The sequence below is a fragment of the Prionailurus bengalensis genome, chromosome D2 (assembly GCF_016509475.1).
Source record: "Prionailurus bengalensis isolate Pbe53 chromosome D2, Fcat_Pben_1.1_paternal_pri, whole genome shotgun sequence".
NCBI classification, from domain to species: domain Eukaryota; kingdom Metazoa; phylum Chordata; class Mammalia; order Carnivora; family Felidae; genus Prionailurus; species Prionailurus bengalensis.
In genome coordinates, this window is record NC_057351.1 from 2799441 (window position 1) to 2813585 (window position 14145).

A 14145-nucleotide genomic window follows, 5' to 3' on the forward strand; every position below is an offset into this window, starting at 1 on the left:
AATTCAGTAGGCAGAAATCATTTGAGGAGACTTACAGTGATATATTTTTAATTGATAAGCAGACAAAGAATACAGAAGAGAAGAGCAGGTTAATGATAGAATGGGTCAGTGTTCACTCTTTTTTTTTTAATTTTTTTAATGTTTATATTTTTGAGTTACAAAGAGTGTGCAAGAACGGGAGGGCAGAAAGACAGGGAGACACAGAATCCCAAGCAAGCTCTGGGCCCCGAGCTGTCAGCACAGAGCCTGACGCGGGGCTCGAACTCACAAACCATGAGATCATGACCTGAGCCGAAGTCGGACTCTCAACTGACTGAGCCACCCAGGCGCCTCAGTCAGTGTTCATTCTTACTTTAATGTTTTTGAAGTTGTCGTGAAGCCCATCGCTTTTGGAAGTGTCTGCAGTTCCCGAGATCGGAAGCAGCAGTGTGATAGAAAACGTCAGTCCCCACTCCCCCCAAAATAGCCACACCTCAACCCCCAGGATTTTGCATCTATGAACCTTCCATGGCAAAAGGAATTTTGCAGGTGGAATTCTCGTTAGAGACCTCAAGGTAGGGAGCTTATTTTGTCTTGTCTTGGTTTAGTCAAGCTAATCACAGGACCCCTTAAAAGAAGAGCGGTCTCTCTGGCGGGAGCTGGAGAGTTGTGGCAGCAGGAGAAGCCAGAGGGACCCCAAGTACTCAGAGGACTGAACGTGCCTGCTTTGAGATGGACGACAGGTGCAGGCAGCGATGGGAAAGAGCCTCGAGAAGGTACGGGTGGTGCCAGTGAAGGCCGGCAAGCGAGCACACTACATTTTTACAACAAGAAGCTGAGCTCTGTCCAGAACAGCCAGACAGTAGACTCTTCAAGACTTCCTCTCAGGAGCCTGCTGGCCAGCACCTTACTTTCAGCCTTGGGAAACCCAGAGCAGAGAAATCAGCAAATCCAACCCAAACCTCTGACCTCCAGAATTGTGATATAATTAGTAATATGTTTCTTAAGACACTTAGTGTTTGGTAATTTGTTGTAATGGCAATAAAAAATCGGTTACAAGCAACGTCTGCCGATCTCAGTAAGATATTGTTACCCTTTAAAATATCCCATTCAACGCTTGGCGCCTGGGTGGCTCAGTCGGTTAGGTGTCCGACTTCGGCTCAGGTCATGATCTCGCGGTCTGTGAGTTCGAGCCCCGAGCCCCACATCGGGCTCTGTGCTGACAGCTCAGAGCCTGGAGCCCGTTTCGGATTCTGTGTCTCCCCCTCTCTCTGACCCTCCTCCGTTCATGCTCTGTCTCTCCCTGTCTCAAAAATAAATAAACGTTAAAAAATAAATAAAATATCCCATTCAGCGGTGCCTGGGTGGCTCAGTCAGTTAAGCGTCTGACTTCATCTGAGGTTATGATCTCGCGGATCGTGAGCTCGAGTCCCAAGCCAGGCTCTGTGCTAACAGCTCAGAGTCTGGAGTCTGCTTCGGATTCTGTGTCGCCCTCTCTGTCCCTCTCCTCACTCACTCTCTTTCTCAAAAATAAAAATACTACTACTAATAATAATAATAAATATCCCATTTAGTGGCACCTGGGTGTCTCAGATCATGATCTCACAGTTTCGTGAGTTTGAGCCTCACTTCAGGCTTTGTGCTGACCGCACAAAACCTGCTTTGGATTCTCTCTCTCCCTCTCTCTCTGCCCCTCCCCTGCACATTCTCTCAGTCTCTCAAAAATAAATAAACATTAGAAAATTTAAATATCCCATTCAAACAGTTCCAAATAAATACATACTATACATTATTTCATTTATATGAGATGGAGAACACTTAAGTTATTGAGCAAATGAAATATGTTTTCAAAATTTAAACTCAAAATTCTTAAATATAAGTTACATACTCAGTAATCTTTTGTCAGCTTATTTGCACCCATGCTAAGAAATATTGCATTGTAAGTATCGATTTTGATAATTTTTAGTCATGCTTCATGTTTTAAATAAAAACATTATCTAAATGGAAGTTATTTAGGTAACTGGTGATTTACCTTTATTAATTAAGGTAATCATTGTATTCTTTACATCAATAGAAGTGAACTTTTTATACAAGTAGTATTCTGTTATAATGGAAGAACTTTCAGAAATGATTCTTGATTTCTTGGCAGCTGTTGTATTATCTCTTGGAATTCCTGGAGAAAAATAGGACTTGAGAGCTGAGGCTTTGATTCCATCTTCTTTCTAGTTCATTTGACGGCCTTTTCATGTAAAAGTTTCTTTATCACCAGTAGTGGTAATGAGCTTCTGATTAATAATTTAAACTTACATACCTCAAGCCATGTGTTTTGTGTTTTACATTTAAAAATCTAAATAAGACCATGAAGGGAATACCATTATCTTCTCTCTTTTCCCAATTAGAATACTGAAGCCCAGTGAGTTTAACTGCCCAAGTATTCAAGACAAAGTCCATGCTTTTAAGTATTCTATCCCGCTTCCCAGTTAGCCAGTGTGGGGGAGCACTGAATTGCAATATCTTACTGCAACACCGTAAACCAGTCTGTGATAAATAGTTCGGATTTAGACTTGTTATCCCATTAAAAAACAGCATAATGCCAAACACCCCGGGTTTTGTATACATTCTGTGAAGAAATACTCATTTTCTTAATACAAACCATCTCTATTCAGCATTTGCTGTGTAACAGGTATTAAGTTTGATTATATAACACTGAAAAAATATGCAAAAACAGTCCAAACAAAGTTTACATACAACTCTGGGTCTGATGTGAAGTGATAGACAAATTACCAACTGAAATATATAGTCGATCATATGATTCAAAGAAAAGCAGAGCAGATAAATGAAATAAACTGTGGTAAATGGAAATGCTACTTAAAATACTGAAATCAGGTGAGACTTTTCCAGTGAGGTGACGTTTGAACAGAGGCTTGAAGAAGGTAAGCGGTTAAGCCAGGTGTGTTTCTGGAGTTAGAACTTTCTGGGAAAAGCGAAGAACAAATGCAAAGGTCCTGAGAAAGACATATGCATGGCATGTTGGAGAACATCAAAATTAGCATGATTTGATTAAAATGAGCCAAGGGGAGAGAAGGATACTAGTTAGTTACAGAGTTTGTGAGGACTAAATCCTGTTATCGTTTGTTGATATGAATTAGAGTTGTGTGATCTCACTTGCTTATGTAGAATTCCCATAGGCACCCTGTTGTCAATGAACTCGGAATGGCAACGGTAGAGGATACCTATGGAGAAGCTAATCTGAAGAGGTGGTCATACAGGGCTTGGACCAGGGAGGTGGAGCTGACATCATTACAGAGATGTTCATTGAGATTTAGGAGAGGATCGATGGTGCATCCATCAACGGCTGCAGTGTGAGAATAAGAGGGGTCAAGGATGGCCCCCAGGATTTCAACCTTAGCAAGGTAAAAGGTATTGCCCTTGAGTGGAGTGAAGATGGAAGGATCTGGTTTGAGGGGGATCAGGAGGAATTTGGTTTTGGACATCCAATGGCGTCTCTTTTGGACATCCCAATGGAAATGAGGAGTAGAGTATGAGAGAAGTTAGGAGTATGGAATTCAGATGAGAGGGTCAGCTTGGAACTATAACTTTTGCAATTTTTAGATTATAAACAGGGTTTCCAGTCCTAGGACTAGTTGATAATATAAAGAGAGCGGGTACACATAGAGAAGAGTGGTTCTGGGCACTGACCTCTTGTCCCCCACGGTTGAGAGATTGGAGACAGGAGGACACATCAGCAGAGGACACTGAGAAGTTAGGCAGAAGGGAAATCCTAGACGATGTTGAACCTGGACACACAAGGAAGATTTTTACTTGTAATGAGGAGAGAATAATCAGTCGTGCCCAGCGTTGCTGCTACTTCAGGTAAGACTCGTGGGAGAGTTGGCCATTGGCTTTAGGAATGTGGTTGTGGGCAGTGCTGTTTCAGGAGTGTGATAGAGGTAGGAGACTGGTTAGAATAGGTTCGGGTGTGAATGAGGACAGACAAAGACCGAAGAGAGCATGGAGGGCTTGTGGGAAAGTGACAGGCAAGTGTGGTGGTCACTGTAAATGACTCCCTCGGGGTTTCCGTGGGCATAAAGACATGGAATGGGTGATGTAGGCTAACGGGTATGACAGGATAGAACTGGCGGGGCTAAGAGAGACAGCTGCTGGGCTGATACCTTCGAATAGATGAAAGCCGAGTAATTATACCATCACCTGGAATAACTTCACATGAAAATCATAAAAGACCGGAGAGTCCCCTATCACTTCTCGACAGTGTTTGCATCCTCGAAATTCAACACAGCAAATGTTTTGATTCATGTTACTCTCAATTTGAGTAACTTTTTGTTTTTCTTAATAAAAGATTAACATGGATTCTTGTTTTGTTTTGTTTTGTTTTGCTTGAACAATGAAAGCCTAGTTCTTTCTTTAACGTTGGACAGCCTACTTGTAATGCATGAAAAGTTTTTATCACTGTATGATTCAGTTGTACAAAGGGACATGTTTTTTTTTTCTTGATTAGTAATGTCATAGTTTGCATTAATCACATTGACCCATGTAATAGAAATTTAAACTTAGCTTTTATGCTTGACAAGATGCTAACACTACTGACTTATAAATTAGCTGGTAGTAACTTTTAAAAAGTAGCAAAGCGGGGCGCCTGGGTGGCGCAGTCGGTTAAGCGTCCGACTTCAGCCAGGTCACGATCTCGCGGTCCGGGAGTTCGAGCCCCGCGTCAGGCTCTGGGCTGATGGCTCGGAGCCTGGAGCCTGTTTCCGATTCTGTGTCTCCCTCTCTCTCTGCCCCTCCCCCGTTCATGCTCTGTCTCTCTCTGTCCCAAAAATAAATAAACATTGAAAAAAAATTAAAAAAAAATAAAAAAATAAAAAAAAAGTAGCAAAACTTGGAATAAATTAAAGCAGAAACAAATCAGAAGAGAATTCCATTTCAGTATATGCTAATTCTTTAGTGTAAAAGTATAGACTATTTCACAGAACGCGGTGCTCTCAAACTGAAACTCTCCCTTTATTTCATATTGAGATAGCTCAATAGACAGATAAGTAATACATAGGTAGGTAGATAGATAATAGGTAGATATATAGATGATAGATGATAGATTGTTAATAGATAGTCATTGGGTAGATAAGTAGATAGATAATAGGTAGGTAGGTATGTAGGTAGGTGGATACATAGATAGATAGAAAGATAGGTAGATCAGTGAATCAGTACCGCACCACACATTCCTTTTTGGTCTACGTCATCTCTATTTTTCACCTTTCTTTTTTGCATATTTTTTCTGTCAGCGGAAACTGTAACATATTACTCATTTTTATTCTGTGTTTTTTTGTTGTTGTAATTTTTCTGTTATTCCCAGGTATATTGTGTGACTATTTTCCTTGAACTAGGAGATATACAGGGTGTATAGACCATATTTCACACAAAGACACTGCACATACCACTCCAGAGAAAAGGTAATGACTCTTGTGTTACTATTTAGACAATAGAGCATGAAGCACTTAGCATAAAGTTGTATATCCTAAGATTGAAGAGCAGAACTTCCTTGCCATGTGAGACATGGAAAGGAATGTGAGCATGGCCTTCTGTCTTCTTTTAAATTGGCATTTTCCTTGGTGATATTTTTTTCAGTACTGTTACCTTCTGGGAGATTATATTGGATGTGAAGGAAGGAGTCTGTATATTTTTTTAATGTTTATATATTTTCAGAGAGAGTGAGAGAGTGTGTGTGGAGAAGGGAGACAGAGAGAGAGAGAGAGAGAGAGAGAGAGAGAGAGAGAGAGAGAGAATCCAAGCAGGCTCTGAGCTGTTAGCACAGAGCCTGACATGGGGCTCGAACCCACGAATCATGAGATCATGACCTGAGCTGAAACCAAGAGTCAGACGCTTGACTGACTAAGCCACCCAGGCGCCCCAGAAGGAGTCTATACTTTGAAGTCAGCCTGGCTTTGGACAACTTCCTCATCATTTCTGACTACAGTTTCTGTTCTATAAAATGAGGATATTAGCACCTTTCTCAGAGGCTTTCATAGTGGTTACACAGGCCGATCTACATAAACTAGTTTGCACAGAGAATGGCACATAGTAGGTCACTGGGTAATTTATTCATTCTAATACAAATTATATTCTATTACACTTTGTTCCATCATTGAACAATTCTATTCAGTGCCTACTGTGTGCAAACACAGTTCTCAGTAGTGGGGACACAGCAGATAGAAACAAACAAACAAAAATCTCTTCTCATGAAGTTTATGTTCCGGTTCTTTTTTCTTCATATCATTTTGGATTTATCCTTCCATCTGTGATTATCGTCTCCAATCTCTTGTTTCTTTTTAAGTTTTAAAATTCTTTGCCAAACAGGTTTTACAGTGGTTTGTGGATGTCATTATGCCTTGGGGTGTGTAATAAATTCTGGAGGGACATGGAGGAACACGGCTTGCCCGTGTATTTAATACACTCGGTCCTGCACCTCCTGTCACTGCTGAATGTGCTCTTCTCTTCGGCATTGGCCAATTTCAAGACTTCTGTCTCTGGCCCAGAGACGCTCAGTGCATCATGTTTGGATCTGTCCGTGCCTGAAACACAGCTAGATACTATGGATATCCACATTCATAAAATGCTTAGGGACCCCTGAAAGACACAGCATTATTTTCCTTGGTCTTATTTTCCATTCCACTTTGCTTTCCTTGTTATGTACTGGGCTCAGGACAAGGAGATCTTGTAAAGATTCTCTCTCCTCTTCAGGTTGATGGAAAAATCCCTCTTTTCACTTTTAAAAATCAGGCCTAATAGATCACATTTGTGTAGCTAATAGGCCACTCTCCAGTTTTCCTGGGAAATCTACGTTTCTCTTGAAATGTCTCAACAGGCTAAGTATTATGTATTAACATTTTAACCTGAAGACCACCTAACCCCGTAATTACTCCCACGAGCTCTTTCTGCAGGTAGCAATGTAAGTACAGTCCCGTTGAGAACGGGAGGATTTCATAGTTGTATTTCTTGAGGGTTTCATGCCCTTATTGTGCTCTGAAATTTCGTACCATCTGTGTTTTTATTGTTTCATGGAATCTGAGCTACGGAAACGTGAGTCATATGCTGGCTGTGTACACAGGCCTGACACAGAGGGTCTCAGTGGACACCACCTGTTGTAGGTACACAGCGATATTGCAGAGCTTTGCGGGCAGAGCCCCGGCGTGTTTTCCTTCACTATTGTTCTCTGTATTTATCTGCACCGACCACCTGGCGCTCTCCAGCTTTCACAAAAAGCCAGGGTGGGCCCCTCATCAGAACGAGTCTCCCTATTCCCTGAGAGAAATGAAGTAATGCCCTCTCACAGATGGTCCGTGGCGTGCACCTCAGTTGAATATCTAATTGTGACAAGTCCTCAAGGATTAGCTGGAAGTTGCTAGAATCAACTTAAATTGTCACACAAACCTATGTTCTAGAAGCACAGAGAAAAAAAAAGAAAAAAAAGATTATCTCAAGATGACATCGGCAACTATTCTCTATTGAAAACGTGCACTTGGCAATAGGCAATTTGTTTCATTGCAACATGTCTAAACAGCTCAAATGTGTGAATTGCAATTGAAGAATATTCTTGTTCCATTGCAAAAACATTAGTTTGCCTGCCTGTGCTTTCCTTAATGCTAGTGGCGGTGCTCAAGACTTTCACAAGTGCTTACTCTAAGAACATTTTAACTCCTAGAATGGTTTAATAAAATACATGGGGATTTACAAGGGCTGCTTTTTAAAGCAGACAAACACAAACTTACAGCTAAGACCTCAACAGTGTGGCGTTTGATTTGAAAGTTCAAGGAAGTTTTTGTTTTACTGAATGATCTGTCAGCTATGCCATAATAATTAGAAATATCAACTCTTGGATTTGTGATGTAGGGGAAGAAAATGTTTTCCTGAACCCTCTTTGGGTCCCTGGCTGGGGCTCAGAAATAAACTGGAAAAGACAGATGAACAGGAGAAAAGCGTAAACGTGTGTTTAATGTAAGTGGTAGTGACAGGGGATCTTCAGAAGGAAATGAAGATCTAAAGAAACGGACCTGGGTATTTCTATGTGAGGTCTGATGAAGGGTGGATGGTAATGGAAAGATATGATACAGATCTAGGAGTATCGATGCAAGTGTGCCAGATGGGGAGAAACTCAGTCTGTTTGCTAGGATTCTTTTCAGTATCCCTTTGTCTTCAGAGATAAGGATGCTCCTGGAACAGACATGACACCCCTCATATGAAGGTTTTATGACCGCTTTCAAGAGAGAAGAGTCAGGGGAGAATACAGTGACCTTCCTCCCTCTGCCATTTTCTCACACTCCTTCACCCTAACACGGTCAGTATGCCCAGGTGCCATATTTTGGGGTAGTATGTCCTGAGTGCCATTTTGATATCTTCATTATCGTCATATAATTACTTGAGAAGCTTAACCTAACTTTTCTTTTAAAAGACTACCCTACTTACAACCATATTCAACCCAGCCTCAACTAAATCTTTGTGTTGTCTTTTTTTTGGTTTTTGGTTTTTCTGAAAGTGCAACATGTTTTATCGCCAATATCTCTAGCAATATTTTTTCTTGAACTTAATTTACATGCAAATATCTTTTAAATGAGAATTTTCACTCTAATTAGCATTTTGGTAAGCTAACAACAATGAGATATAGAAATTTCACTCTGTAATATTCTTTCTATGATTATGATTATAGATGCTTCTGATGGTGTATGTTGCAAGTCCCAAGTAGGTAAAATGGGATTCAAGATTACATTGGTCCTTGTTTTATGAGTAAGAAGATGGGTCAACTACCCCCAGCGAAAGCCTGCTATCAGTGGTGTGAACATTGCGTTGGGACTAGTGTCAGGTTATACATATGTGGTTACCACTGCTTAACCTTCTGTTTTCTTTTATCCCTGTCTCTTCCCTAGAATGATCCGATTGCTTTCATGTTTCAGTTCTGTATTAGAGACTTCTCTTGTAATGCTTACATTTTGATTATAGAAAGCAGTTGTTTTTGACTGACCAGAATCCCTCCTTTATGGTTTTGGTAAGAGAACGCTGGTTTTAATTTGGAAAATTACTTCTTACCTCTTCTGAGTCCATTGGTTTCAAAACCTAGCTCTATAGTTTCAGACTTGGCTATATTACCAAGGTCATCCTGTTCCCTAATAACTGTGACTGTTTAATATGCCATAAACATGACTCAAGCTAGGAAAAATTGGAATGAATCTTAAGATTTTTACTGGAAATGCCTAGAAAGAAGTTTTTTCTTGGGGATAAGGGTGTTGAGAGGAGGGCAGGGAGTTGGGGTGTAAGAGTTTGTCATGTTCATCTTTGCACCATTATGGGAAGCCATCCTGGAAACTAAGGCATCACAGAGGAGGCCAGAAAAACAGAGGCAAACTTCTAATGACATTGTTTGAGGCTTTGAATCTAAGTTCTCTTCCTTTGAATTCCTCTTTGCATCAATAGCCTCCCTGTATTTTATGAACCATTTTAGCATTGGATGTCTACATGCAAAAAAGGCATGCTTGTTACTCTATCTTAGAATTCATGGATTTCAACTCAGATGGCCCCCTTCCTTCACCACTTCCATTCTGTCTCAGAAAGAGAACTTCTATTAACAAAGAGATAATAGATACATGAGAATTATGCTCATCAATTTTACCTAACTTTGCATTTTTCTGCCATCTAAACCCAGCATTCAATTCTAAACATCTTAAATTGTTTATGATGTTCACAGTCCTGATAAATAAACACAAAGGATGGATCATTGAATTCAGTAACTTCAAAGACAGAAAATGATCAAGAGTGCCAACATCATCAAACGCTGCTATTAAAACACAGGCCCAGGCAGCAGTCCGTGAATTGCATGGAGACTTCCGCATTTACTCTGGGATCGGAGCTCATTTGAATAAGATACTTAGTAGCCACTTTGGCTCTTCTCATTATCCGAAGTGTTAACATGTTAGGTGAGGGACAGGGTGGTATATGTGTGAGGAGGCTTTCCTTGACGTTATCCACACACAAAGAAAGAAAGAGATGCTCATCTCATCTGTTTTAAAACAGTTTTTCAAAAAGCAATGGTACGTAGAACTTCAAAGAACTAGCAAGATAAACTCACAGAAAAATATGGTCAGTTATTTACTTTGGTGATTTATAAAGGATATTTTGAGAAAACAGATGAAGATGCCCTTTCCTTGATAGATTGTAGAGTATTGCTTACTGCTTGTCAAACTGTGATCAAAGTTTTCAAAACTTTGTAAGTATGTAGTCAGGAAACCTCCTGAAAGTAAACATGGGCAAGTAAACATGGAACATTCTTTAGTGAATACATGCTCCTCTTAAAGCTAAGTATCTGTTTTCCTAACTCCTGGGCTCGGTGTGAATTCATTGCCTTTCATCGCCCCACACACGTGAGGCTCAGCCACCCTTGCCCCACGTGCCAAAGGAGGAGTATTTCCTTCTGAAGCACGAGCAGAGGAGAAGGTACTTATCCATCCCTGTGAGGTTGGTTTTGCTTGGGAATAGTAGTGAAAGGGTCATTCTAGGATGTAGCTACACAGAGTCACCCATCACTTCAAGGGATTCACCCCAAAATAATGTAAGTGTAGGACAGAGGAGACAAACCACATATAAACCTGGTCCCCCCTGGAGTAACCTTTAGGATTTACCAAAAAGTCGGTGGATATATTTTGTGTCACCGTGGTGTGTGTTATGGCTCCAACGTGAGTGTGCATCTTAGATAGTATGTTGTCTCTTCATTCATGGAGATAAAGTGTCCCATCAGGTGACACATGGTGTCCAATTCTGTTCGCAGTCATGGTTTTGATATTTTCTAAATGAAGTCCTGGAGAATGGGCTCATGTATGGTTAAGGAATTTATGCAAGTAACAAAAGCAAGTGTGAAAATGCATATTTTTTAGGATTTGTCTATTTTGTGGAAGGCATTGATCTGTATTCTTCTACTTAACCATTTTTTTTTCAACGTTTATTTATTTTTGGGACAGAGAGAGACAGAGCATGAACGGGGGAGGGGCAGAGAGAGAGGGAGACACAGAATTGGAAACAGGCTCCAGGCTCCGAGCCATCAGCCCAGAGCCCGACGCGGGGCTCGAACTCACGGACCGCGAGATCGTGACCTGGCTGAAGTCGGACGCTTAACCGACTGCGCCACCCAGGCGCCCCTACTTAACCATTTTCAGGAAACTAATCCATATTAATTACTATTAAATGTTTCATTCATGTTTTGCAGATTGTGTTCTGCTCTACTGCTAAACTGACAGAAAAAAATTTAAAACTCAGGTTTTGCAACCTGAAGAAAACTTCAGGTGTTTGTTTGAATTCATGTTTGAGTGCATTCGAACAGTTCTGGAAATGATTTGCTTTGAATATCACAGATCATGTTCCTCATTGTAAAGAAAAGGATGGTAATATCCTTCAGATGCCTCCTTAAATGATCATATGAAGCGATAATTTTTCCCATTTGTCTATAAGGGTGCTGATAAGCAGTAAGACAGGTGGAGAGAGAGTGGAGGAAGGAAGTAGGTCAGGGGTAGAAGGACGTGTAGAAGCCAGGCACTGTAAGAACCACCTAGGGGCACAGGTCGGAGACAGGGGAGCAGAGGAGGTCAGTGGGAGACCAGAAATGAGAGGGGAGAGGAAGCAAGACCCAGAGGAGTAAAATCATGTGGAGAAACCGTAGAATCAGGAAGGCCTCTGCTGAAGAGAAGACTTATTGGAATCTAATATTTACCAGATTAAAAAATTAAATAAATACATACTACTTTGCTGGTAAGAAGAGACGACTCAGAACTCAAGCCAAAAGTTCAATGTCTAGGTTTTTGTTTGGATTTCCCTGGGGATAATCTCATTGAGGCTACTCTTCGATATGAATCAACTGAGGATTCTCATGGATCTGGTTGTGCTTCCTTTAAATAAAGGAGAAAAGTGCCTACAATTTAAGTATAGATGAAAGGTCTACAACAATATATGAAGATACTCAAAATTGAGTGATTTGGCATATATACACACTAAGAAATGTTAATTTGAGAAACAATTACATCTAATGGGCTGTATAGTATATCATTTATAGCTTAAATTTTTTAATTAAGTTCATATCAAAAGCATATTCATGTTTTTATTTTTAATATATGTCTTCATCAATATTCCACTCAGCTAGTATGTTAGGGCTCCTTTGTAAGAAAAAGAAAACCAGCTCAAATAAGCTTAAGCAGTAATGAATATAGCACGGAGTTCTTCAGGTATGGCTATATCCAGGGACTCAAACGGACTTCTTTTTGGATGTCTGTATGTGTGTGTGTGTGTGTGTGTGTGTGTCTGTGCGCGCACATGTGCACACGTGTGTCTGTCTCCAATGATGTTAGACTTTTATTCTTAGTCAGGATGTGTCTACTCAGATAGATGTTAACCCTGCTGATGACACAGTACTTAAACTCGTGACTGTATTTACTAAGGAAAGGAGGCCCTCTCTCCTCTGGCATCTATTACTAAACCTCCAAGGAATCGTCCCATCCATGCGTCCTATTTAGATTTCTTAGTTGTCGTTGGCGGTAGGTGTGATGGTTTGACTACTACAGAGAGGACAAAGGAAGTTGTTCCCAGGGAAAAGTCAATTAAAAAAAAAAAGAAGAAGAAGGTTGCTAGGTTGGGGAAAAACAACAGGTGATATGTGCATCTCAGTTACTGATAGCCTGACATACACATAAGTTTCTAGTAGAAGCAATTTCGGGGGCAGCTGGGTAACTCAGTTAAGTGTACGACTCTTAATTTTGGCTCAGGTCATTATCTCATGGTTAGTGAGATCTCTCTCTCTCTCTCTCTCTCTCTCTCTCTCTCTCTCTCTCTCTCACTGAAAGTAAAAAAATAAAGGTTTTTTTTAGATAAAATTTCATTTTGCCCCCACCTAATATAATAGCTATCCCACTTCAACTGAAGTTACCTCTACCCAGAAGGACAGCATCCAAAGTTGTGCTTACACTTCTCATGTGTCTCTTGTGTCATCTAAGAGACATTGCCATCATGTTTAGTAAGACTTACGGTAATTCTGTCAAATGTGAGTTGCTTATGAAGGCCAATACTTACCAAAGCATTCTTTGTCTTCCAACAACATAAAAAGAAGTCCAAATACTAAACACATTAAAACACTCCTCCCTCCTATTTATGAATTGTATTTTTTACTAAATTACTTATTAAATTTATTTATGTATTATTTAATTATTATTGGATTTCACAATGCAAGCATGAAAGAATAACTCAGAGACAACTAGTTAAAATGCCCAACATTTACTTATATGTGCATAAGAAAAGTGTCTATGAAGTCTTTTGCCCTGAAAAGACAAAGTCCAAAAATCTTCTCTCCCAGAAAAGTGACTGGTTTGTTTAAGACATCATCAGTTCATCAAATGGGTTGTCCTCGAGTTCTGATCAAGCCCTTTACTGTTCCACAAAATCCATTAAATTGTGTTTTTTTTAAGGACCCCTTTGGCCCATTAGGCTTAGGTTTTTAGTTGCTTTTTTTTTCTTTTGTTTCCTTTTCCTTTTCCTTCTCTCTTCCCCTCTCCTTCCCTCCCCTCCCCTCTCCTCTCCTCTCCTCTCCCTTTCTTTTCTTGTCTTCAACCTGTGGCAGAAAAATCAAACTGGATCAGAAAGCCACACAAACGTGGAGCCCAGCACTGCCATCAGGACCCTTCTCTGTATTTACCTATTTAAGGTAAATGACTTTGCTCATCTCCTATTATGTCCCCAACTCTATGTAAGGATGGGTGCTAGTAGGTTATAACGTAGCTTTTGTTCCAGCATTCACGCAGTTTATGTGATAGGAAGACTTCAGGTAACACTGAATTAGCATCTACCACATTCTGTTTTCCACACTGTAATAAATAAACGCTCCCATGCATTTATTATTATGAATATTAGCCATAATAACCCAATCAGGAGAGCACTGCATTATCATTATGAGCCAACATATATTGATATCTTTAGTTTGTTCTTATTAATCTTATGTAATCAGTTATCTAACTAACTTTACTGGTTTAAACTTAAAAGTATACAGCTGGATCTTTATGTGTGGGGCTATGTTTAGATTGATTCGGAATCCATGCTTATGTTTAATGTGGTGTCAATAAAACCTGTAGTATC

General features: G+C 40.2%; 1 protein-coding gene across 7 annotated transcripts in view; it reads left to right on the top strand.

Moving 5' to 3' along the window:
- PCDH15 (protocadherin related 15) overlaps positions 1–14145 on the top strand; it is a 1256363-nt gene that overhangs the window by 355117 nt on the left and 887101 nt on the right. The window lies entirely within an intron of this gene.